At 41.0% G+C, this 26268-nt stretch overlaps 1 protein-coding gene across 5 annotated transcripts in view; it reads right to left on the bottom strand.

Annotated features, from left to right (window-relative positions):
• Positions 1–26268, bottom strand: part of p2rx1 (purinergic receptor P2X, ligand-gated ion channel, 1) — a 72737-nt gene that overhangs the window by 31429 nt on the left and 15040 nt on the right. For 3 of the 5 annotated variants that reach the window (XR_004928527.1, XR_004928526.1, XR_004928524.1), the window contains exon 2: positions 21521–21680. The gene's annotated coding sequence lies outside the window, so the exon portion shown is untranslated. Of the gene's footprint in view, positions 1–9127; positions 9508–21520; positions 21681–23824; positions 23864–26268 lie in introns of those variants that run through there. The other 2 variants (XR_004928525.1, XR_004928528.1) reach the window with 2 other exon arrangements.

Genomic DNA, 26268 nt, shown 5'->3' with positions numbered 1-26268 from the left:
ACCCCAGATGCCCCACGGGATCACCACAGCAAAGGTGCCTAGGAGGGGCCAACCCAGGATATCTGCCTTCCCCAACCAAGGTAAAAGGAGAGACTACAGGCATGTCTTGATGTCATATCAAAGCCTGGATGTGTCATGCTTTGTTAGATGAACCCGAACACAACCACACACAGAGCTTTGTTTGTGAGTTTTATTGAATGAGATGGATAGTGGAGGAGGAAACCAACAGTCTGTACCGGGCTGGAGCAGGAGGATGGTGATGGCAGGAGTTGGAGACACCATTGAGCTGGAGCAAGCTGACGTGAGCAGAGACAAGGAATCAACGCAGGGATTGCAGGCAGGCAGACGTGAGTTGAGGAATGAACAAGGTAGGGATGACGACCATAAATAGTTGAGAGCAGTGGTGAGCAGACCATCCGGCGGGGAAGAGCTGACTGAGGTGAGCTTATTAAGGAGGTTGGGCAGGTGAGCTGAGTCCGGGCTTAATTAAGGCTGACAGGTGTAACTGATCAGAAGGTGGAGTGGATAACTGGGTGTATAGGAGGTGGAAAGTGCCAAAGAATGGCCATGGTGCAGCAGGCAAAGCTGCACCATGACAGGATGATTTTAAAATGCCCTGCTTTTAAATTCTGATAAGAATTCTGACAAGTTGTAATCTTTGGACCAGAGTCCTTAAAAAAAAACTTCTTAATCAATCTGTAGTGACCGGAAGCAGAGGACCCTGAATTCAGCCAGACAAGATCAGAAAGCATAAAAAAAAAAAACAGTTTATTGAGACGTAAACGGCTGCATGTCGAAGGTGAATCACCAGCGTCTGGAACAGGAACCACTGGAAATGGAGTGTTATGCCAGAAGCTGATTGAATATGATTATTATTATTAATTATAATTTGGTATTATAATTTTACTAATAAGTCATTCAACTCAAATATTAGCTATAACAAATATGATTCAAAATGGTGGTGATGCTAGAGCCATAAGCTTGTATTAATTTACACTACTAATGCATTTATTAATTAGCTGTTATGAACCCAGTTGTGCTGGAACAAATTATCTGATCGGATTCTGACCAATCAGATTTATCCAGCAACGGATTAACTCAATTTATAACTGCAATTAGAGTTTAAACCGTTACCCCTTTTATCCCCAGTCCAATGACAATGTCTCTGTGTTAATATCGGATATTAACTCCCAAGGGAGGGTAGGTCTGAATTCTGAATAACCATGCAACTGTGAATTGGAATGAACACAAACAATTACTATTCCACAGTTGTTTTTATTGAACCAAAAGCAAATCCCTGTTACAGTAATTCTCTGATTCAACAACCTTGGAACCTTACTCGCTACTAAACTAAACATGCAAAATATATGTGGAAATAAAAGTTGAAAAAAGGACTAAAATGAGAGGTAGCAAATCTTAGTTCAACTCACAGTTGTTTAAACATCACATTCAAGACGTCGGCATTTGACGTCGCAGCATTGAGAGGCAGAGAACCGCTGGTTAGTTCAGCTACGTGACACCTTCCCAAGATGGCGACTATGATGACGTAGGGCCTTGCGTGATGCATGAGGGGAGGTCCTAATGATGCAGTCAGCGCGTACACTGAAGTGAGGCGGTGCCTCGGCCAGAGAGGTAGCGGCTGACTGGGAATTTAAAGAAAGACCGCAAACTAAGTTTTAACAGAGATTTTGCCGCTGATAAACGGGGGAAAAATAGAATAGGAGAGAGAGAAACGGCATTCAGACGCTTTGTTTCAGCCAAAACAGAAGCGTAGTCCTCTTTCGATCACCGGGAGACAATGCTCTTAGTCTTTGATCAGAGGGAATTTAAAAGTACTTTTTAAGTCGACCTCCTGTATCAGCACAGGGAATAATTTTGCTTCGGTAATCTTCGGTCCAGCAAAGAGTTATCAAGCATGTGACGTGTGGGGGTTGGAAACCCACGGAGTGAAGCAGCTGCGTGCCTTCCCTGACTGGCAGAACACCAAGAAGAAGAAAGATTGCGGTCTGCCGCTGGGTTTTATAGCCATCACCCTAGCAACTTTATCTCGATCGGCGGCCATCTGGCCGTGTTGCCTGATGGGAGTTGGTTGTCATTTTGACCACCTTGCATCATGGGAAATGCAGTCCGTCATGTCCCGAACTAATGCAAGCCGCCACGTCTGAACTGGCATTACAGGAGACAGCAGGTTAGTGACCAGAAAGAGGCTTCGAGGGATGTAACAGTCACTGAAACTTCGGTCACTAACCGTCTCACAATCTGGAAACAAGCTGGGCGGGCAAGTGAAGGCTCCTGTTGGTGGGGGGACATCACTGGTGAAGCCCAATGCGATCCAGAATCTGTTCAGGGAAACTTGAAGGATCTTACTCTTGGGACTGGCAGATAATCGTTGGTCAAAAAACAGGCAAGGGTCAGAACTGTGATAGCAGAGTCAGGAAGGATGATCAGGGGGGATAACCAGAGTCCGAAATCTGAGAGCAGAGCCAGAGTCGGAGCCGGGCGATCAGAAATCCAGAGACAATCCAAGTCAGAAACAGCCAGATAAGTGGCTGGCTGGCTCGAAGGCAGGCAGGCAGGCAGGCAGGCCACAGAATGCTGGAATAAACTCATCGGTGGCTCGTAATAATCTGGCACTAGTGACTGGTCTGAGCACTGGTTATATAGTCAGATGTACAGGTGGATCTGGTGAAGGCTGATGAGAATGGGGCGGAGGTTCTGTCAAATGGTGAATCAGACCAGCACTAGTGCCAAGATCATGCCACAATCACTTCATCTAGATAGCATTAAATCGGCCTCTGGTAATAAAGTAAAAAAAAAAAAAACTTTGTAGTTTATAATGCAATCTTATGACTTGACAGACTCCAACTCCCAGCATGCAGCATGGTCAAAATGGCCACCAACTCCCAGCATGCAACACGGTCAACGCAACCACCATAGCAACGTTATCTCATTGCTATGAAAGGATATAAACGAGCCTGGCGTGCCAAACTCATTCTTCTTTGCTGGCACTCCGCCAAAGTGCGGAGACACCCACAGCTGTTTTATCCCATTGGGATTTTCCCCCATGTGGGACACGGGTTTCGATTTCTCGCAGGACCGAGAACTTCCGAATCAAACTTTCCCTGCTTTCCTATGCAGGAGGTTGACTTTAAAAGTACTTTGAATTCACTTCGATCAGTGAGACTGGGAGCCGCTTATCTCCCAGTGATTGTCAAGAACCCCGCTTTTGTTTTGGCCAAACAAAGCGTCGGACAGAGCGCAGAGACCGAGTGGAACTTCTCCCCTTTCGTGCTGCCCGAGGGACCAGCGCCGCCCCAAGCTGCTGGAGCCACAGATCCGCTGATCAGAAACCAGGATATTCCCGCTGGGACAAGACAAGTTGTCCCAGCGGGAATTTCTTTTATTTATTTCTTCACCCATAAGGTGATATTTTGTGCCTGGGCAGAACCTATAAAGAAGTAGTTTAATTCCAAAAAAAAGTAAAAGACAAAACAACTGGACATGTTTTCCGTAGTTGAAGACGTTTCGCTTCATCTCCAGGAAGCTTTCTCAATTCAAAAAGTCTGGAGTAATGTGGAGTAACAAGCTTTATACTACTGCCAAACAAAGGCCTTGTAATGGCTTAGATAACATGCAAATTCAACAGAAACAGGTCCATCCCTTAGTGATGGGCGGTCGTTAAAGCCATTAAGCCAGCAGATTGGTCTGAAACTGGTCCACTCCTCTGTAACGAGGAGTTGTTAGGGTTGTTATTGGCTTGGCTTAAAGGAGCGATGTTTGATCACTCGTATGAGGATGAGAATTGAGGTGATGATTGGCTGGAATTAATTCTATAGCTGTGTTGTAAGTTTTTGAGAGTTGGAACCTAAGGCCTCCTCGTCTGTTTAAGGTTGGTTTTTCTCTCTTAACGTAGATGGCTTCCTTCATACCCCTTTCAAACCATCTGTCTTCTTAGTAGTTTAATGCTTAATTACTCTGAGACAGAGTTTGTTTTAACTGCTGGATATTTCTGATGTGTGTGCATGCATTTTTGGCTGATTTTGGCTATGTTGGTTTTGGTTTTACAAGCAGACTCCGCTGAGTCAATCTTCCTCTTCCATTTTTCTCTTTGTCATGGTTTAAGTTTTGTCTGGCTTCTTTCTTGTTATTTTGCAGTTCACTCAGCTCTCCCTCACTCAGCTATTTGTCACACCTGTTTGGACACTAATTAGTCTTTATTCCCGTCACCTGTCAGGCTCCCTTTATATACTCACATCAGTTGTGTTCTCGTCGCCGGTCCATAGTGCTCACTCCTGCTCAGTTTCTGTCAGAATCCTGTGTCAGCTCGGTTTTTTGTTCCAGTCAGCCAGAAGTCTTTTCTCCAACTTTGTTTTTGTTCCAGTCAGCCAGAAGTCTTTTCTCCAACTTTGTTTTTGTTCAAGTCACTGCCTAAGACCCAGCTCAGCTCTGTTCTAACTCAAGCTCTCAACTCCTGTTCACGACTCCTGGGTTCCATTCTGCTCTCAAGTTCCAACTCCTGTTCTCAACTCCTGGTGAGCCGTTCTGGTCTCAAGTCCTCGGCTCTGATGTTCTGGTCTAAAGTCCTCGGCTCTGATGTTCTGGTCTAAAGTCCTCGGCTCTGATGTTCTGGTCTCAAGTCCTCGGCTCAGATGCTCCATCCTGGTCTCAAGTCCTCGGCTCAGATGCTCCATCCTGGTCTCAAGTCCTCGGCTCAGATGCTCCATCCTGGTCTCAAGTCCTCAGCTCAGATGCTCCATCCTGGTCTCAAGTCTTCGACTCCAGAGTTCCTCCAGGTCAGTCTCTCAACACGCCTCCTGCCGGCCAGCTTCTGCACCCCACACCTCCGTCTGTTGTAAGACTCTGTGTCAAGTGCTTTTGCCAATGCACCCCACACTTGAAGGGGAGGACCCACGACAATAAGAGTATAGCTGGAATTACTCAGACTTGAACAGTTGAATCTTTTCCCATTCTTTATTTTGTTTGATTCTTTTCTTTTCAGTGCTTGAACACCAGTCAGGTAAAAACCTTTGAAAACGAATAATACAATTAATACACGCCCAATATTTAGAACACACAAATTCATAAATACCATAAACAACAATTATACTAATCTAATTCCCATTTCAATTTGCAGAGCTTTATAAAAGTTTCTTGTATTTTTTATGCACCAACTAACCCAAAATCCCACTGGCTCATTCACCATCATATTGCACTATGCCCAAACATATACCCACATTACACATATCCCCAAGCTTATTATTTACAATGTGAAATGCATGTTTGTTTTAACTCACTGCAGCCACCTTCACAGGTGCACAAACCATGTAAGCAGGACTCCAACACAGCAACCATCACACCAGGGGTGGACTGGGACAAAAAAATCGGCCCTGGCATTTTGGATTAGACTGGCCCACCACATTGTCATGGTTCCTAAACAGGCGCGCTTGGCCTCCCCTGGGATTGCGCAATCCCATGTTAACTGCGCTGGCTTCCATTCTGTGAATGCATCCTCCTGTCTCTAGATCATAAATTCAATTGTTCAAACAGTTATGAGCTGATTTTCCACAATTTAATATATGTGGATTACGAATTGTGTTTTGGTCATCAAACTGTGTGCATGTAACATGTTTTTGTGCTGCTGTGCGAACATAAAAGGCAAAGAGCTGGTTGTAGGTGAGGCCGGCAGTTCCTTGGCCTCTAGGCAGGGGACGCTCAAGGAGCACCGCTCCTGATCCAAAACTGTAGAGTGACAGCAAGTTATGGATGTATCATTAGCGAGTTTTGCTAAACAAGTAAAGCACTTAAAAAGACTCTAAACATACAGCCGGAACAGGACTGATCAGGGAAGGCTTTCCTCCCTGGCAGTGAGCTCCATTGAGACTGAGAGACTTTTAAAACTGAAGAAGATAAAGAGAACTTTTACTGGAAAATTAAGATATTTTTGTGCAAAAAGAGCTGCACATGGACTTAATTTATAAGTAGAGGTAAGACAGCGATAATTATTCATGTTTTGTTTCTGTAATGAAATGTGCTTAATGTGGGTTATAGTTTTAGAATGTGTTACAAATGCAGAAATCCATCATAACTCATAAACTGTTACAGTCAAATGACAAATAATTTATTTTTATTTTTTCATCAAATCAATATTTTTCCATGTCTCTTGGTGAATTAATTTGGCTCAATCAGTCGCCTTCAGCACTTTGCAATGAGTCTATTCTGTAGAGTGTATATATTAGTAAATCTGACTGATGACGTCAGTGCCTCACCAGCTATGAACTCTACCGCACGTACGTCACTGACAACAACCACCACCACCATATTTTACATCAGACACCGGAGCAGATGATGGGCCTGCTGTTGGGAACATGTCAGTCAGTTTGACACATTTCGCAGCGTCTGTTTGAAGAACTTGTTTCTTTTTTTCGCGCAGTTTCTCTGCGCCTCCCTTGCGTTTCTTATCCGTTACTACTGTGAACACCGCTGCACAAAGTTCCACATGGAGCGTGAAGGTGTTTTTCTTAGGGCTGGGAAAGTTAACGTGTTAATTTCGCGTTAATTCATTAGACTATTAACGGCGATATTTATTTTATCGCGCATTAACGCATGTTGCTCACATGCTTTCAGTCAGTGTCAGTCAACACGCGCGCTGACTGCAGCACTCTGCTGCTCCCCCTCCCCTCTCGTACATGGCTCAGCGGCGCCAGCCAATCAGCACGCAGGCTCAGCCTGGCCCGCCCACTCAGCTCTCACACAAACTCAAGACACAAACAATCACGTTGCTGAGAGAGACCGCAGCAGCGGAAAAACATGAACAGGGGAAGTGGCACCGTTTGGCTTTATTTTAATACCGTAAATGAAATCATGCTGTATGTTTTGTAAAAAGCCGGTTCATTTCATTGGAAATACAACAAATTTATCTAAGCACGTGAAAAAACATGAAAACGTCGAGCCACAGAAACGGAGAGAGGAGACGAAACTTCTGTCATTGCCCCGACAGACCCACAGACTGACGTCTCTGACTGAGGCGTTTCAAGTCCTCCATGGAACATCCAGGTAGATCAGTGGTCATCTTCAGCAGCAGTTCATGTTAACTTTCAAAGTAGATATTATCTATCATATGTTACTGGAGCCCACACAGAAAATGTAATTAAGACCTTGAAAGAACACAGTACATATATTAAAAAGTGTCATTTAAGATAAGATAACATTAGCTAATCCTTTTTTTATCCCACGACGGGGAAATTTATAGGATTAAAGCAACAGGCAGGTGCACACAACAGACAAAATTACATAAGGATTGAAATATATAAGAGGTGGATTAGCGAAAAAACACTGAACATAACATTATTGTTATTTAGGGGTGTGCAAAATAATCGTCATGACGATGCATCGCGATTCTAATATTCGCGATCCAATGCATCGATTCTTGACGCCAAGAATCGATTATTAATTTAAAAAAATTAATAAATAAAATTGCATGAATGGTTGGCGAACATCAGCTAAAAACAAGTGGAATACAACTTCCAGTCCAGTAGATGTCGCTGCAGATGTGTTGACGCCCGCTGCCTTGTGTCACAAGCATTTCCAGCCGCGGGATACTGCGACGAGTCATTCATAAACAAAACATGGAGGAGACTGAGAACATTCGCCCGGCTCCCTCACCTGTCAAGTCAGATGTTTGGATGCATTTTGGCTTTAAAAACAAAGAAGGTAAAAACAAAATTGATATGACGCACGTAATTTGCAAACACTGTTACATCGTGATGAAATACTGTGGGAACACAACAAACTTAAAAGGCACATGCTGAGGCGCCATCCAGAAAAACAAGATGGAGTGCCGCAAGCACTGATTAAACTAACAACACTCGATTGCAAGCTAGCTACACGCGCAAACATTTGAATGTTTTCATTTCATTGGTTTAAAGGACCACTAAGGCCATGTAAATGGCACTGATTATCCTTATTTTGTTGTTTTAAGTTTTATAAATCCTAAGCACTTTTTGTCAGTGTGTCCACTCCAGTAATAGTAATGTTTGTGTCCAGTTACAGTAATGTTTATTTTCACGGCAATACCTCCAAAAGTCATTTCAATAAATACAGCTATGTATGAATTCAGTTGCTTTCAGTTACAGTACGTATCAATTAAAGACACTATCCAGATCATACACAGCCAGTCAGCCACTGGTGTACAGTGTTCAGTGAAAATATCACAATGCATTGCGATGCATTGCAATAATTCAAGTATCGTGATGCATTGTGATAGAATCGCATTGTGGCATGTGAATCGTGATTCGAATCGAATCGTGACTTCTTTGGCAATACCCACCACTATTGTTATTATTATTATTATTATTTCATTGTAATAATAAAATAAAAACCACAAAACCCAAAAGGTCAACAGTTTCATGATACATCAAGCTTAGGGACTGGCTAATATAAAGCAGGTCAAAAAAGGCCATATTTTGGCTGCAGTGCTTGCTATTCTCTTATGAAGAAAAGATCAACTAGTGCACTAAATTCAATAGATGGGTTGAAAATATCCAGTATAAAATAAGTGCTACAAATGTTACAACACTTTTGTTCATATGGCAGCAGAATATTAAAATAAAAGTGCTCTTTTCACTACTTTTGAATTCATTCTTGGAGTTTGCGCATACAATGCGATTAATCATGATTAATCGGGCAAATTATGCGATTAATCGCGATTAAAAATTTGAATCGTTGCCCAGCCCTAGTTTTTCTACTTTATGATTGGCCTAGCCCTTTAGACTGTCAGGGATGATAACCAATGGGCTGCAGTAGCCTGTGGTAAGGGCCGGATGATCGGAACAGACTCTTGCGCTGCTGATTTTATTTTTCTTCATGCATTATGCAAATATAACGAGGCCGATATATAAAATAATAATAATAATAATAATAATAATAATAATAATAATAATAATAATAATAATAATAATAATAATAATAATAATACATATTATTAATATACATGTCGGGTCTGCCGGCCCAAACAGCATGTCGGCCCACCGGGAAAATGCCCGGTACGCCCGATTACCAGTCCATGCCTGCATCACACATTAAGCTCTGGAACAGCAGCAGGAATCTTGAATAAAACTTCTTTTCTTACCGGCTGCCCCTTCAGTGTTTGTCAGTGGGTCCTTGCTTCTCTGCAGTCAGTTTGCAGTGTGTTTCTCATATATACCTGCTGATGAGCACAGCTGCTCTCCCAGGTGTCATTTACCCCTAATCAATGTCTTTCAGGCAAAGTGCTGGCAGGTCAGTGCAACACTCTGGGTTCCATCATCATCCATCTTCAACACTATTCAATAAACTCACTCCTAAGAACTAGCTCTGTGTGTGCGTGCTGTGTCCGGGTTCATCCTAGAAAAATATCATAACAGTCTTCTTATCTTCATCTTTGATCTCTTTGTCTGCATTCTCAGTTTGCGCGCTTTCTTTGAATGCTTTGTTCAGGAGTAAAGACCACCTCCCGGTCAAAGCCCGCTCTGCACCAGGCGCGTGTGCTAGATACGTCAATAAAACCTCCTCCTCACGCACCACGCAAGGTCGTAGGTCATATGTCGTCATAGTCGCCATTTTGGGGAGGTACAAAATAGCTCTAAACAGTCAGTTTACCTGGTTGTGGAAGACAGAAGTGTCCATCTAGCTTTAGGTCTGTTTTCTCAAAGTTATTTGTCTTTCAATGCAGGTGTGTCAATGTGCTGACTTCTTGAATGTGGCGTTAAATTGTGAATTGAACTAAGAAATTGCTACCTCATTTTAATCGGTTTTATTTTCTTTTGCATGTTCCTTGGGTAGCGAGTAGTGTTTCCTAGTGTTTTATTGAATTAGAATAATTACTGTGGCAGGGCAATTATTTGGTTTAATAAATAACGTGTGAAATAGTAGTTTGTGGTTATTTTGATCCAGAGGTTTAACGGTTTTCTAAGAGCAAAAGAAGTACCTCTTTTTGGAGTTGAATTTAATCAACAGATACATTTTCATAGGTTTGTGGTAAAGGAGTAAGGATTAAAACTCCAATTGCATTTATAATTTGATTTATTAACGTTTGCTGGATAATTCTTACTGGTCAGATCATACTTTCCAGTATAAATAAGTTCATAACAGCTAATTAATAAATGCATTATTGGTATTAATCATTACAAGCTTATAGGCTGGGATCACAACCATTTGAATGGGGTACCGCGCGCGAGCTATTTTTAGAAACACAACGTCACGATGACGTCACATCACGTGGTACGCAGTGGGGCAAACTCCGGAAACCCGCCGCTGTTTTGCTGTAAAAGAGACGTGCGTTAGCCTAGGTTTTACTCGGTAAACGACTGCTTTTTCCAAATCTAAAACCATGGTTTTTAAACATTGTTGCTATGGAACGTGCAACAGCGACTTGAGTTACGCTGATCGGCCGCATATGAAGGATGTTTTCTTCAAGACTGCCAAGGAGAAATGTGTGCGCTGGGCACACCGGGGCGGTCGGCCTACACAACAGTTCAACCCGGAAAAAGTTACCAAATTCAAGTACATATGTAGCAAGCATTTTGTCGGAGGAAAGGGCACAACCGAAGAACATCCTGACCCAATTCCAGCGACATCAAGTCAAGGTAAGAGTATTTTGGTGGCCGACATGTTAATAAAGTAGCGCCTGCTACCATGACAGCATATAGGCTATCATGGTAGCAGGCGCTAACATGATAGCCTGCTACCAGGATAGCTTACTCAAAAACATTTCAAATGAGACAAACATTAAACATATACCCATTCCTGGACGGTGATTGCAAACAACAAAAAAAAAAAAACGGCCGACGCTGCCATGATCGCCGCGCAGGAAAAAAACAACAAAGCTTACCGTTCATCAACTCGGCCAGTTTTCCAGTCTTTTTAAGCCCTCGACACTCAAGCCATCGTTTGAGCTGAAGGTTGGTGTGATCTTCGACAGTGCGACCAGTAAACCGTGTGCCTGGGACATCGTCTTGGGAAAGTTTAACGGCTGTAAAGTCGGTCATATCGCTGGTTCTGTTGCGCTTGTAATAGCTGGGTTATCCGTGCGTTCTCTCCTGTATGCCCTACCTAAGCGGCAAAAGGGGCTTTGCTCTTGAGACGGTGACGTCACGTGCGCGGTACCCCATTGTATTTGTTATAGCTACTGTCATGATTTGTCTTCAATGAACTCAGAACCCAACACACGGAGCAAAAATTTAGAGTTTATTGAAAGGAAGATGGATAATTAAAGCCGCAAGCGGCGTCAAGCGGCCCCCGCAGTTTCACGCACCGCAGTCACGCATTTTCCCCGCCTGTCCAACAGGCGATACACACGGGCGTGTTCGGCAGCGCTCCCCCATGACAAAAAATCAGGTGCAGATCGGTCGATGCAGCGAGAAGATACAGCCGTTGAATAATGATAATGCATTTGGCCACCGGGCCGGACTAAATCATTCGGCGGGCCTAATGTTTAAACCCCTGGTTTAAACAGTTTACTGGTTGAAATGCAGTTCAAAGTCTTCAGCTGATCCAAAATGCTGCAGCAAGAGTTACAGAGATAGTTTCCTGCCAAAAGGTTGTACACAAAAAAGGTGTTGCACACAAATAAAACTTGTTTTACACACAAAAAGATGTGTTTCCCACAAAAAAATTTGTTTTGCAAACTGTCCGCCAACCTTGCGCTCAAAATATCATTTATAAGTTTTCCTCGAGTACAAAATGGTCTCTGCTCGCACAAAACAGCCTCTGCTCGACTACGAAACAATCCCACCCACGCTGCGGTAAATTTGTGCCAAAAGTCACGTGATGCATTAAGAGTTGTTGTTGTTGTTCAGACTTCCCGACATTGAGAAGAATTCAGTTATCTCTGAACTATTGGGCTAATTTACAGGGTCATAGTGAAAATCATCCAGCACAGAGCACTTTAACATCTTGTTGGGAAATGGAGAAGAGGGTGAGAAAAAGCTTTGGGTAGACAGTAAGACAGAAAGCAATGGAATTAGAATTAACTTATTTTTATGTTCAGTCCAACAGTACCACTACCAGCAGTACCACCTTGGATACTACCTTCACACGGGGGACAATTTTTGGTAAAGTTTGGTGAGTTTTCATGCATGTTTAGGCAACATGCATGAAAAAAGCTGTTTCAAAAGTCCCAAGATTAAATATTAATAATAATAATAATAAAATCTGCAGTTACAATAGGCCTTTAAAGTGTGCCCCCTGAAAAATGTAATGCCCCCCTGTAATTTGTTTCTGCAGCCGGGTCTGTCCGAGCATGAATTTGAATTGCTCACCGCTCAGATGTTGCGTTATTACAACGCAAATAAAACTATTTTCATGCAACTAGCATATGATAAACGATGAGAGTGAGAAAAAGATCTTTACATCATATAAAGATGATCTACCATCAGGATCAACATTCAAGCAGCAAATGTAGTTGTGGCACACAAAGTGGTCATCATCAGTGGAAAAACCCAGCTCTCTCCCTGAAATTCTAAGGATAACAAATATGAAGTGCTACCCAAACATTTCTATGATTCTTCACCTTCTGTCAGTTATACCTTTTACGAGTGCTTCTGTGGAACGTAACTCGGGCCTGAAAGCAGTGAAAACTTTGTTGAGGTTGACAATGGGACAAGAAAGGTTTGTGGTTTTGCTACTTATGTATGTCCACAAGGACATTCATTTAGACATCAACAAAATTGTAGACATATTTGCCCAGAAGCATCCCAGAAGGTTGACATGGGACGATGGGACAATGACCCATTATCATTGTCATCATAAAGTTGAAGGTGTTGTAGAAGAGAACAATATTCTTTGTCAAGTATTACTGTTCTATTATAGGCTTATGGCTTAACTTCACCATACATGTTCATTGGTTTAACTTACCTTAAAGTTTGTTTTCTTTCAACATAGTTTGTCTCCTTAAAATATATTCAAAACTCCTTTATCACTTGAACTGTAACAAACTGTTCTAAGTCCTTGGGTCTTTTTATTTCATTTTACTAATTAAATATCATTTCTGGAAATAAAGAAAATCTTAGTTTGATTAATTGTTGATAAGGATAATTTTTTCTTCAAACTACTTTTTACCCTTGTGCATGCTGTAAAAACCAAGAAATTTTGTCTTAAAAATAATTTTTCAATTACAATAATGTAATCATGCTAATTCCACTTATGTTCATCCATTAAAATGATTATCAATTCAAAAACCCTTAGATGAATAATTAGGGTAGTGTGAAAGAGTAAAGATGACATTCTTTGGTCGTTTAGCCTCACATTGTCTTGACATGACCCTTAGGTGCGCACCCCCCTTCTGCATCTCTTTTGTCCTGTATCAGGTTAAACTGTCCCTCTGAGGTTCGCCTCAGCTCAGCATAACTAATAACATCAGATGATTTTGTAACTGATTATGTGGCAAGTGTGGCCTTTGTGATATTCTCTAAATGTCTCTTTAGTTGTATTCAAATTCCAAGTTAAAAGGAAATAAAATAAATGAAAAGAAAACCCTTAGAATACCAACCATATTTAGTTCAATCTGAAAAACTCACAGAGAAAGAAATGGCAATTAGAAGGATTTTATTGATACAATATTTTAAGTCTTTGGCGCTCAGACCTCGGCAGGAACATTAATGCTGAATTATACTTTAATATGCATAAGTAGATGTATGAGAACAGGTATGTTCCCCCCAGGTCTGAAACTGGTGGTGGAGTGGAGATAGAAGAAGTTTGTTCAGTCCATATGGTGATCTGTTTAAGATAGATGTCCAACTTGATAAACACAGGTTTGCATGAACTGTCCATGATGAGCAAGCTTGAAGCGACTGTGGAGAGGAAAAACTCCCCTTTGGGAAGAAACCTCAGGCAGAACCGGGCCCAACATGGTGATCTTCTGCCGGACCAATAACAGGCGATAGGGAGTGATGAAGACTGAAGGGAGAAAACACTCTGATGGGTTGAGGATGGAGGAACGTCTTGGAAGCTAGATGAACTCAGCTATGATGGTGGAGAAGGGGTTGGGGGTGGGTTGAATCGGACATCTGATTCGAAATCCAACATGCAATCCGTTTGCGCTTGCTGGTTAACAGGCTGAGACGTGGATTTGAAGTTGCTTTTAAGATGAGCGTGGGATGCTGATTGGCTTCATGGAGGTGCGGTTCGTAGCTGATTGGCTCACATCAGAGGCGTATCGGACTCTGATTGAATGGAGGCAGGCGATGAGTTTCTTCAATTGAACTTGCGCCTTCAGCTTCATTTCCATACAGTTTTCTTCAAACCCAAAGCACAGTTTTTTTACATCTATTTAAATCAAAGATTATGCATATCTAAACTCCTTTCAAATGGACTGGTTTGTGATGAATTATTATTACAAGCAATGAGATCTCAGTAATTTTATTACAGTAAGTTTTATATGCAGCTTATTACCAGTTCCAATTTCTAACAAAGCTGAACTATTTTTCGTTCAAGCCATGTTAATCTCTCAGTGTTTCAATTTAATAGACCCTTTTCACATGACGTCACTCAACTTCCGTTTTGAAGCGGAGCAGGGTATCTCTACATCCGCCTACATGCTTTTACATAGAAAATTCGGGAGGTGAAGACGTGTTTCAGCGCGATTTCATAAGGTAAGACTGAGAGCACAATATTAAGCGTGTCGTATTGACTATCTTTATTTTCCTTAGTATTTGTAGCGATCATTGCTGTTATATAGATGCTTTGATCGGGACAGTAACATGTAGATCAAAGCTAACAAACAGCAGCTTGTTAGCTTACCATACCAAACTTTTACCTATCAGAAATCAGCGTGATTTCATTAGGTAAGACTGAAAGCACAATATTAATAACATGCAGCAGCTTGTTAGCTTACTTTACCTATCATTAATCTGATGTAGATGTTATAAAATTATTACTGTAGCTTTGTTATTATAGAAATAAATCTTGTTTTTCACTGAGTGAAAAAAGACATCTACATTGTTCCCCTTCCTTTATTATGGTGACGTGTTATACATAATTGCAGTCACTGAATTCAAAAGATCTTATTCCATTTGAATCTTTTTGTTCATTCCTAAAAAAAATGAGGACCGTGGGTCTATTGGACAGTACTTATGTTTCTGAATTTTCTGTGTATTATTATGATTTTTTTTTTCATAATATTCTTTGCACTTATATTAATGCACCTTTTTCTTAGTTTTTGTGCAAAATACTGTGTATTTTAAGTAGAGGCCTGAAATTGTTTATTATACTGCATTAGTAATGACATGTGCCGCAGACCTCTTAGTCATATCAACCTTTGAAAAAGTGATCTTAATCTCAATGGGAGTTTATCTGGTTAAATAAAGGTTTTAAAAAGTATTATTATTATTATTATTTTTCCCCGTGTCCTCTTTGTGTCCATCTCTCAGCAGCATCATATCCACCAAGCATGGCACAATCACATAGAAACTGCTACTGCAGTGTCCCACAGTGCTCAAACTACAAAAAAAGTTTCCAGTTTATTTAACTTTTCCCAAGATAATTTCAGTGGGTCACCATGTAAATTTTTATTAGAGCTGTCAAAATCAATTTGTTAATGAAAGGAAGTTAATCTGAGAAAGTAATTAATTTCTGCACATACAAATGGTTTTTAAAAATACTCACCTGTACACTGTGATCGCACACTGTCTCTTTCTCCTGCATTGTTTACATTTCAATTGTTTACTGTTAAATCACTGCTGCACTTTATCCTGTAATTTATTGTAATTCTCAAGCTGTATGCAAACAAAATTTTGTTCTGTACGCACTCTGTGCATACAAAATGACAAATAAAGTTGTCTAAGTCTAAGTCTAATTGTCACAATTTGTCTATGGATGAACCCAGAATCACACACACGGGACTTAAAATGAAAGTCTTTATTGAAGGTTTGATGGGATGGAGGGTGATGTAACTAGCGAGGTAGAACTGCACGGGAACAGGGTGATGGTGTTGGCAGGAGCTGAAGGCCCGGAGAGAGACTTCTTGGAACCAGGAACAGGCAGCAGGGTCCACAGCTCGGCAGAGAATTGACAGTTCAGGGGAGAACCCACCAGAGCTCGGCAGCAGGCTCTTCTGTAAGGCAGAGGGGAACCGGAGCAAGGCAGCAGGATAAACAGGACAGGTAAAAGGTAAAATGGACAGAGCTGCTATGAAGTAGCCGGGCTACTATGTGATTACATAGAGCTTTACCTGCAGCACAACAACACGACTGGCACTCCAGAGCCACGGGATCCTTTCTTATCCAGTGGAAACTAGAAATAGAGACATGCTGTTTTAGATAGATTTAGAAAAAATTTTATTTATCAAAGCAGCAACATGGAAATTATGATTGTTGGAAACAGCCGATGCAAAGAAGTTTATTTTTCACTCACTGACTACATTTACATGTGTAGAATAATAATCAGTGTTATCAGAATCAAATTACCCCTATGGGACACCGTTATTTGGACTGAAAGGTATAAAAATCTGATAAGACACCAGGTCTTGTTGTTTTTATGGCATTCTCAGGCTCAATCCTCCATTTGACTTTAGTCAAGAACACTAATTCATGCGAGCATGATTTAGTCAAAATATTAAAAACCGAGGAATGCCTATCTATGTAATAAATAACTAAAATATATGAAGTGTGATGTCTGAAGTTTTTTAAAATTCATGTTTTTTTGGTCACTTCCTGAAAAATAACAGTATAGGACACGAGGGGTTTGCCCCGACAACAGCATAATCCATAAATACTATAATGAACTGATTATTAGTGTGCATGCAACATTATTGACAGCGTCTTTCTCGGTCTTTGATGTCCTAAACTATCGCAGTTTTAACAGGAATGGGCAGAATTATTTTCTTAATTGAGGCTCCAAATCTACTGACGAGACTGAGAAACACACTGAACCCACAGAGGAACTTTGTGGGATACTGCAAAGTCTGCAACCGCAGTAAAATACTACACAAAAAGAAAAATCTGAAGGGAATGAGGCTCCTCATTTTTATTCATAGAGCTGTGACAGCATGCTCTAACTGTGACCAAGTGGCCAACAGCATTTGACACTGTTCCAAAACAAAGTATGAAAAGGCTCAACATTATACATCAACTATATCCCTGGTGTGACTCATTGGCTAAAAGCTGTGAAACAGAATAGCTGATATAGCAATAAAGCTAGTGTAGCAATATAATGGAGAAATAGAAAACTAATAAATGACAAAAGTCCTGTTGGTAGCATAGCTATCATTATCCCAGCATCTATGCTAACAACAGAGCTAAGAAGACAAAGCTCTTACCTTCATAATCGAAAAATCGCACCGCCGTCACCGCTCAATTTACCGGCTGTCCGACGCCTCGCCTCCGCAGAGACAAGACCCCACACCTGGCCACTCGTTTGTCTTATTTTATCTCCTTACGTTTCACGGTTATTTTTAGTAATTTCCCTCCACTTGCCGAGAGAAGCATCTATCCGGTCCGTCACTAAAATGTGCCCCCACCCCCCCTGCTGAGTCTCTTAAGTTAATTTCCTTTTCCTGTTTTTTACCATTATCAATAACACCACCATGGATTTTACCTGAAACAATAGTAGATTTAACAATATTGGAAAAGAAAAATAGAGATAAAATGTATATATGTAATTCTATAATAGTGAAGGAATATATAGAACAGTTTTATAATTATGTAAAAAGGTATACGGATGAATCAAAAAAATCAATTAGGACAAACTGGAGTAGGTGTAATAATTCCAGAGTTTAAACTGCATATAGGGAAGGAATTAAATGAAGGAATATCTGTTTATACGGCAGAAATGATTGCATTATCAGTTGCTGTAGAATGGATTGAGAAAGTGAGACCATTAAGAGCTGTCATATGTTCAGATTCAAGTTCATCATTGATCAGTTTAAAAAGAAATAATTCAGAAAGCAGTCCAGATATCTAAATAGTTATTCAACAAATATAATATCATATTCAGATGATGGGGTTATCAGTTGTGTTTCTTTGGGTTCCTGCACATATAGGAGTGAAAGGTAATGAAATGGCTGATAAGAAAGCTAAAGAGTCGATAAATAAAAGTAAGAGTGATATAAGAATAGACATGGGTAAATCAGAGGTTACAAGTATTATTAAAAGAAAGCTGCTTCCAATTATGGATGACTGTGTATGAATGATTTGGTAGAATGCTGCCATCTTGTGGTCAAAAATAATACCCGTTTTTTATGACAAAATGACATCATCGATGAAAATTAATTGACTTTCTTTAGGGTTTACACAATTGGTCCAAGAGACTTTTTTTGTAGGGACTGAAAAGTTACAAGTGCTTACCGAGTTTCATAATTCTCGGACAAAGCATGGCTTGGGGCTTACTGATTTAATGCGTTTTTAATGGTTTTCCACAAACTTGATCTTTGCAGTGCGATAGCGAAGGCAAATATGGATATTTCTTCAATTTTTGATAACTTTTAACCCCCAATGTCTTATCTACACGCTGAAAAAATTTGAAAGTGATATCTTGAAATGCCTAGGACTAGTTCGTTAAAGTTGGAGGAAAAAAATGTCAATATTTTACCCTTTGACCCAAAATGGCAGACTTCCTGTGGGTTTTAGAGTATACCCCCAAGAGACTTTTTTTCATGACTTTAAAAAATCTACCTAGGTAAATAATTTCAGCTTTCTACGTGTTACGGTTTGCCACAACCGTTTTCAATTACACCAAAATCATGCGATTTCTCACGGGGGACAATTTTGGGTAAAGTTTGGTGAGTTTTCATGCATGTTTAGGCCTCCAAAAAGCCGTTTCAAAAGACCCAAGAATAAATAATAATAATAATTAAAGCCGCAAGCGGCGATGAGCGGCCCTCGCAGCCAAGCACCGCTGGGGTACGCGCACCGCCTCCCGCCAGCCACCGCAGAAGCTGTCACGCATTTTCCCTGCCCGTCCACCGGGCGATTCACACAAACCCGTACAACAGCGCTCCCCCCCCACCCCACACCCCACCCGACTCACAAAAAATCAGGTGCAGATCTGTCGATGCAGCGAGGAGATACAATCGTTCAGCAGGCCGTACGTTTGACAACCCTGGTTTAAACATTATTTTACTGGTTGAAATGCAGTTAAAAGTCTTCAGCTGAAAGGTTGTACACAAAAAAAGGTGTTGCACACAAATAAAACTTGTTTTGCACAAAAAAAGATATGTTTCACACAAAAAAATTGTTTTGCAACCTGTCCGCCTACCTTGCGCTCAAAATATCATTTATAAGTTTTCCTCGAGTACAAAATGGTCTCTGCTCGCACAAAACAGCCTCTGCTCGACTACGATACAATCCCACCCACGCTGCGGTAAATTTGTGCCAAAAGTCACGTGATGCATTAAGAGTTGTTGTTGTTCAGACTTCCCGACATTGAGAAGAATTCAGTTATCTCTAAACTATTGGGCTAATTTACAGGGTCATAGTAAAGATCATCCAGCACAGAGCACTTTAACATCTTGTTGGGAAATGGAGAACAGGGAGAGAAGAAGCTTTGGGTAGACAGTTAGACAAAAAGCAATGGAATTAGAATTAACTGATTTAATGTTCAGTTCAGCAGTACAACCTTGGATACTACCTGAAGCTAAAGTAGATCTAACACTTTTACGAAAGGGAAATAAGGTCAGGTTTTTTTTTTTTTATTCAAATACAATACAGGAATATATTAATATTTACTAGTTTCATTCAGATCTACACAGATGCATCAAAAAAGTTTAGATAACAAGATAGGAGTATCTTTTATTGTTCCAGAGTTTCATATTACAGTAGGAAAGAGGACAAGTAATAATATATCAGTATACACAAGAGAAATGTTAGCAATTTTGTTTGCAATGCAATGGGTAGAAGAAATAAGACCTCTGAGAGTGATTATTTGTTCAGATTCATCTTCATCACTAATCAGTTTACCGATAAAACACTCAGACAGTAGACCAGATATTTTGATAGAAATCCAGCAAACATTATACAGAATTCAAATGATGGACATTACAGTCATATTTTTTTGGGTACCAGCACACATGGGAGTTAAAGGAAATGAAATGGCAGATAAGGCTGCAAAGGAGGCTACAACAAGGCTACAACAATTTTAACTGACACAACAATTGATGTGTCAGTTAAAATTAGTAAGATGGAAATAAAGAGCATAATTAAACAGAAGATGAAGGAAAGGTGGCAAAAGCAATGGGAGGAAGAGAGGAACAGAAGATGGTTTTACATGATCCAGAGGAGAGTGGGAAAAATGAGATGGGCAGGGAAGAACATAGGAGAAGAAACAATTATATCAGGACTTAGATTTGGGCACACAGGATTAAATAATACATTATTCTAAATAGGTAAACATAACAATGGCAGATGTGAATATTGTGAGCAACAAGAGACAGTTGAACACGTTAAGGTATACTGTAGGAAGTATGAAAGAGAAAGGAGAGAAATGGTCCAAAATCTAAAAAGGAAAAGAATACAATTTGATTTAATAGAAATACTTAGAAAAACTCCAGAGATAATTGTTATGTGATTATTTTTCATTATCTTAGATTAATAAATGTAATTGAGAGGATTTGAAATCTTTTTTTGGTTTTGTTTATATTGTTTTGTTAATTTGATTGTGACTTGTTTTGTTTAGTATAAATAAGAAGTGGCCATTCTGATCCACACTCCATACCATTTGGTGGCGGTAATGCACCATTTGGTTGCGTGCCAACCGGCAAACAAAATCCATAAAGAAAAAGAAGAAGCAGAAGACTTCCCGACAGCAGGGTGCGCACCTGAAAAAAACTGAAAGGCGCCGGTTTGGCTGAGGAAGACAGAAGTGATATCACAGCTAACAGCAGGGACGTGCAGAGGGGGGCGGGGGGCTTGGTCACCTGCCCCTTTGCCCCTTGATGCCCAAAGTGCCCTTTTGTCAGTGTTTTTTATGTGTGTGTGTGTGTGCATGTCCAAAATAAAAATAATTTAGATCTAAATTGCCACAGTTACCGTGGCACGGTTACATGATCCACATTTATATATTTCCACAACGTGCCTCACTTTTCCTTTCTTCTCCTCTCGCAGCTCCGCGGCTGCTGCTGCTGCTGTCTGACTGCCTGCCCCTTTAAATCGGCAGCACACGTGACTGTGCTCTGTGCATTTTTTTAAACTTAACTCTCATTGGTATTACTGCCTTAAATCCCGCCTTTCCTCTTTCTGATTTCTAGCGCGTGTGTGCGTGCTTATTTGCTTGGAGCGTTACCTCAATTAATACTTGACAACAAACTAGTCCCAGTTAAAGGTATACTATGCAACCGGGGTTGATTTTCCAGCGAGGCTCCCCCCAGAGGGCGAAAGTAAAAGTGCATTATCATAAAGATGCTCAGCTGTTCTCCTGGTTTCTCCATCAAGCCAGGTGCGGTTGTTTGTAGGTGGGGTTGTATTTCCCCTAACCCTAACATACATAAATTTCCCTCGACAGACACAAATATCCAAAGTTACTATATTACAGTTATTATCCATTATGCACTTACCAAATATGACTTCAAACAGATTTAAAGTCCTGAATTCCTACTTTCCATTCCAGCCCACAAAGTTGTACTGCCTTGACAGGCCATAGTCCATGATGAAGAACATCATACGTCTCGTGGCCTCATCCACAGTCCTCCCACCAATGTCTGACACTGCTGTGACCTAAGGGGAAACAAAAACAGTTCAAAGCTAATTCATTTTTATAGCTCACAGGAGTAAACACGATGCAAAGACAATCTCTGGGTCTAGATTATTTTCATTGTTGATTAATATATTGATTATTTTAACAATTAATTGATTGGTTGCTATAATAATAAAATGTTACAACATTTTGAAAAATGTCAGTGTTTCCCAAATCTCTTGTTCTGTCAACAAAACATGGAGATACTCAGTTTATTGCCATAAATGAGCAAAGAAAACAGAAATATTCACATTTATGAAGCTGAAATCAGAGACGTAGGACTCTTGTTGGGTGTTCACGTCAGTAATAAGCTGGACTGGACTCATAACACCGACGCTCTGTATAAGAAGGGCCAGAGCCGCCTCCACCTCCTGAGGAGGCTGAGGTCCATTGGAGTGAGCGGGCCACTGCTTAAGACTTTTTATGACTCTGTGGTGGCCTCAGCCCTTCTCTACGCTGTCGTCTGCTGGGCTCCAGGCAGCGCAGAACGGGACAGAATGAGGCTGAATAAGCTGGTGAGGAAGGCCACTTCTGTCCTGGGCTGCACTCTGGACTCAGCGGAGGAAGTAGCTGAGAGGAGGGTGTTGTCCAAGTTCACATCCATCATGGACAACACCTTCCACCCCCTGCACCAGACTGTAGAGGAGCTGAGCAGCTCCTTTAGTGCCAGACTTAGACACCCTGTCTGTAAAAAGGAGCGCTACCACAAGTCATTCATTCCTGCTGCTATCAGAATATAAGTTACAGTGCTGCCCTGTAACTGTAACCAATGTGCAATAATCTATCTAATTCACTGTGCGATAACTCGTGCAATAATCCTGAAAGAAGTGACTTCTGCTGCTATCAGTAACTGTAACCACAACTGTTATAACTTTGGGCAATAACTAATGTGCAATAATCTATTTAATACACTGTGCTATAACCTGTGCAATGATCCGAAGAACTTCTGCTGCTATCACCAGGTATATATGTCAGTACATATGTGTATATATATATATATATATATATATATATATATATATATATATATATATATATATATATATATATATATATATATATATATTAGTGATGGGTCCGGCAACACCGATGCGTCGGCGCATGTGTCGGTCTCATAGAGCGAAACCCGTGTCGATGTGTGTATTGCTACGGAAAAGTCACGTGACCGATACAGGAACTGTTTCGGTCACGTGACCAATACAGCACCTGTTTTGAACTGACTGACGCGCCAAACTGTTTCTGTTCCCTCTAAGCTGAACGCGTGTGCATTCGCGCACAGCAGCGCGCACAGCAAAGCTATGCTGCGCAGTAAAGAAAATCCAAGCTGAACTGTAAACAAAATAACGGTTAATAATGGTTAATTTTTAACTATTTTGCAACTCTGGTGTGATGGTGTTGTACCACAGTCTCGCTCTGTGAGCGCCAGGTGCTGATCGGAGCGCACCACTGATGGATGGGTTCTGCAACGCCTTTTTGGTTGGGCGGGTTGCGCTGTGCGTCTTTGTTCTGAGCGTCGTTTCAGAAAAAAACGGCTGATCTACACTGAGTAGAAAGTTGCTACTCTGAGTAGTTTTTCCTCCCTTTGTCATACTCAGCATGTCCGATTTCAGAACAGATGATATCAGTCAGGTAACTAAACACAGCGCCCGATCAACCATTTGTAAAAAAATAAAAAAGCCAGTCCACAAGCATCCTCCTTCACATTATTTATTGACTGTATCTAAAAAAAATCAAATATATGTTTAATTCAAATGAAAATATAAAATAATACAATGCAACATACAATGATTTAAATTGTATTGTGTATACTTGGTCATCAAATCAGTGTCAGTTAACTCTGTCAACCAGGTTGCCTGTAGGGATTTTTAAGGTCCAGCAGGTGTCAGTATTCAGTGACACAGTATCGGCACAGTATCGGCACAGAGTTGCAATGTGTCGAAACGTTTCATGACGCCTCATCGACCCATCACTAATATATATATATATATACAGGGGTTGGACAATGAAACTGAACCAACTCTCATTTTAGTGTGGGAGGTTTCATGGCTAAATTGGACCAGCCTGGTGGCCAATCTTCATTAATTGCACATTGAACCAATAAGAGCAGAGTGTGAGGGTGACATACCAGAGTTCAAAAGAGGACAAATTGTTGGTGCACATCTTGCTGGCGCATCTGTGACCAAGACAGCAAGTCTTTGTGATGTATCAAGAGCCACGGTATCCAGGATAATGTCAGCATACCACCAAGAAGGACGTACCACATCCAACAGGATTAACTGTGGACGCAAGAGGAAGCTGTCTGAAATGGATGTCAGGGTGCTAACCCGGATTGTATCCAAAAAACATAAAACCACGGCTCCCCAAATCACGGCAGAACTAAATGTGCACCTCAACTCTCCTGTTTCTACCAAAACTGTCCGTCGGGAGCTCTACAGGGTCAATATACACAGCCGGATTCAGTGTGTCTGAAAACATAAAGTACATTTTGCTGCATTGACGTGTATTCTCTCTGAGCTCAGCTTGGTCTGACCTAAGATGGCCGCTCTGTCGGCACGCCTCTCACTCGACGACGGGGCGTCTACGTCATGGGTTAAAGCAAAAATAATCAGTTTGACTGAAAAAAATTTCTTGTCAGCCCATATATTCCCGGGACCGTGGAAATAAAGCCACATTAGTTACCTCACTTGCTTATTGTGCAGAGTCAACTTGAACCAAATCTGGTAGTTTTACAATATCCACTGACCATTCATGTCTCTGTCCCACCTTTCAGTTTCAGAGCCTTGGTGTCTTCCTGGACAGCCTCCCATCCTCTCCTCCACTGTCCACATCCATAACATAACCTGGTTAACTTTCATATCGGCAACATCAAGTTCTTCCTTAACACTTTAGCCAAACTGGTCCACAGTCCACTTTACACTGTCAGCTCCCTTCCCTCCCTGTCCTCCAGAAAACCTCCATAAATTACACTAGTACAAAAGACAGCAATTTACATCTTTACATCATCTACTTCACATCTGAACATTACCTCCACTGGCTCCCTGTCACCTTCAGTATAAATTAATCATATGAACAAACAAGGCCAACAACAACCTGGACAATGCAGGACATATAACCAACACTATGATGTCATACATTTTAGTTTAACACAGATCGCACATTACAATAATCACTTTCTGCTTTGCCCGTTATTGCACAGCAATTAATTATCACGACTCATGAGTTTATAAAAAGGCATTAACTTTTTTGAATTTTAATAAAACAGATATATTTTAGCCCTGTGACTGGCAACCTGTCCAGGATGGCCGAGCCCCCACCCCCCACGACCCCGTGTGACGCCGAGCTGCGTTTCCCCATCAGATACGGCTTGACGTCACACCTGTAGGGAAAAGCCGGTATAAATCGATGAAGGATGGTTTGTTAATTTTTTTAAAAGTTTAATAAAATTGCTCAAAGTTTATCAGAAAAAAACATAACTTGCTTTTAAATATGGACATTTTTAATAAGCAAAATGTTAATGTATTTCGTAAAGTTATTGTTGAAGTTAATCTTGGCTGCAGTACTCTGTTTGGCAGGTGTTTTGGGGTTGGGGTAAAATGAATCCATAGATCCACAGACAGGAGGCTTGTTCAGTGGTTTCTAGTACGACTTGCTTCTACAGTGTTGCTCCACTGCGTGTAAAAAAAAAATAAAAAAATTACTTCATAAAAGCTCTCTGAGAATCACCTCTGGCCTGACCCAGTTAGAACCCGCTCTCCAGTCCATGTTGTAGCTGCAGTTTTTTTTTAATGTTGTTTCCTTAATAATCTGTACACATCAAAATCCTTGTCATTTTATTAAGAGTGTCGTGGTGCGCAGCGGCTCATCAGGTGGAGCTGCTGCATATTGACTGATAGCCGCTCTGACTGCAGCTCTGCCTTCTTTTGTTCAGAAAAGCGCAGGTGAAATTATTTAATTTATTATTTTACTTTTTCCAAATCGGACCCTGTCAAATGCGGGACAAATGCGCGTCATGGTAAATTAGCCTTTACTCTTCGAATTTTAAATAAAGTGTTACAGCGAATAATGAGGAGGTCCCTGATTGGTTTATCAGCTAAGTTGCTGGAAGCCAGTGAATACACGCTGAAAGGTGACATGGCCACAGGTGGAAATAATTCATTAATTAACTGGAGCAGCGACAGTGTGTCTGTCGACAGCTTAAGGCCCATTCATACCTCACGTAAAAGACGGATACGGATACGTGTGGAGTGTTTCATACGTTCTAACCGTCGATTTCGTCCGTACTTTGACACGAAAATTAGGAGCTTACGCTTACGGACGAAACGAAGCAATACGGAGCAATACTACCGGAAACGGTGGGGGCGCTATTGAGTTTGTAGTACAAAATGTCAACAAAATCACGAAGAAGGTTAGAATTCTGGGCTTTAAACAATGGCGGGATTCGAGGAACGACTTGCGGAGCTTGTCTGCAACTACCCACACATATGATGTGTCGTGACCGGGGCACAGGGACAAACAAAAAGTTTACTTACGGAGCAAATACAACAAAATCACGTCTTGGACCGTCGCCGT

This window comes from Fundulus heteroclitus, unplaced genomic scaffold, assembly GCF_011125445.2.
Source record: "Fundulus heteroclitus isolate FHET01 unplaced genomic scaffold, MU-UCD_Fhet_4.1 scaffold_167, whole genome shotgun sequence".
Taxonomy (NCBI): Eukaryota; Metazoa; Chordata; class Actinopteri; order Cyprinodontiformes; family Fundulidae; genus Fundulus; species Fundulus heteroclitus.
Note: the sequence above shows the minus strand (reverse complement) of the source record. Positions and strands in the feature narration are given on the sequence as shown.